Consider the following 1,201-nt stretch of genomic DNA (forward strand, 5'->3'; position numbering starts at 1 on the left):
GCGTCAGACTGCAAAGTTGTTTGAACTACAAGATTGGTGATTCAAACTCACCAACTGCTCCTTGGAAAGCCTGTATAGGGTCACTATGGGTTGGAATTGATTCGAAGGCAGTTAACAACAACAATACATTGTTTGGTTACTTGACTGCTGCTTCCAAGAGTGTTGGTGGTGTGTCCAAGCAAATTAGGTCCTTAACAGCTTCAATCTTTTCTCCAATTATCATGATGTTATTTATTGGACCAGTTGTGAGGATTTTTGTTTACTTTATACTGAGGTGCCACCTATACCAAAGGCTGTGGTCTTTGATCTGAATCAGTAAGTATTTTAAGCCCTCTTAGTTTTCAGCAAGCAAGGTTGTAACATCTGCATATCATACATGGTTAATGAGTCTTCCTCCAATGGTGATGCTATGTTCTTCACATAATCCATCTTCTCGGAATATTTCCTCAGCACACAGATTGAAAAAGTATGGTGAAAGAATATAACCCTGGTGCACATCTTTCCTGATTTCAACAAGTCGGTGTCCCCTTGTTCTGTTCAAATAACTGCATCTTGGTCTATGTAAAGGTTCCTCATGAGCACAATTAAGTGTTCCAGAATACTCATTCTAAGCAGTGTTGTTCGTAGTTTATCATGATCCTCATAGACGAAAGTCTTTGCATAGTCAACAAAGCACATATGATGGCTCCATATGATAAGCACTGGACTGCAAATCACAAGGTTAGTGGTTTGAACCCACCAGTCATTCTTCAGGAGACAGGTGAGGCTTTCTGCTTCCATGAAAATTTAAAGTCTCAGAAATCCTATACAGGGTCGCTATGAGTAAGAACTGATCCTGTTTCACTTAACAGCAGACTTCTTTCTGGTATTTTATGCTTTCAGCCAAGATCCTGGTTCAGCAATGATAGCCCTGGTTCCACGTCCTCGTCTGAATCCAACTTCAAGCTCTGGCAGTTCCCTGACAATGTATTGTTGTAGCGGTTTTTAAGTGATCTTCAGCAAAATTTTAATTGAATGTGATATTAATAATATTGTCCAATGATATCTGCATTCCATTGGGTCACCTTTCTTTGGAATGGGAATAAATATGGATCTCTTCCAATCACCTGACCAGGTAGCTGTCTTCCAAATTTCTTGGCATAGATGATCAATGCCTCCAGTGCTGTATCAGTTTGTTGAAAGATTTCAATTTATATTCCCT

This window comes from Chrysochloris asiatica, unplaced genomic scaffold, assembly GCF_000296735.1.
Source record: "Chrysochloris asiatica unplaced genomic scaffold, ChrAsi1.0 scaffold00011, whole genome shotgun sequence".
Classification (NCBI taxonomy): domain Eukaryota; kingdom Metazoa; phylum Chordata; class Mammalia; order Afrosoricida; family Chrysochloridae; genus Chrysochloris; species Chrysochloris asiatica.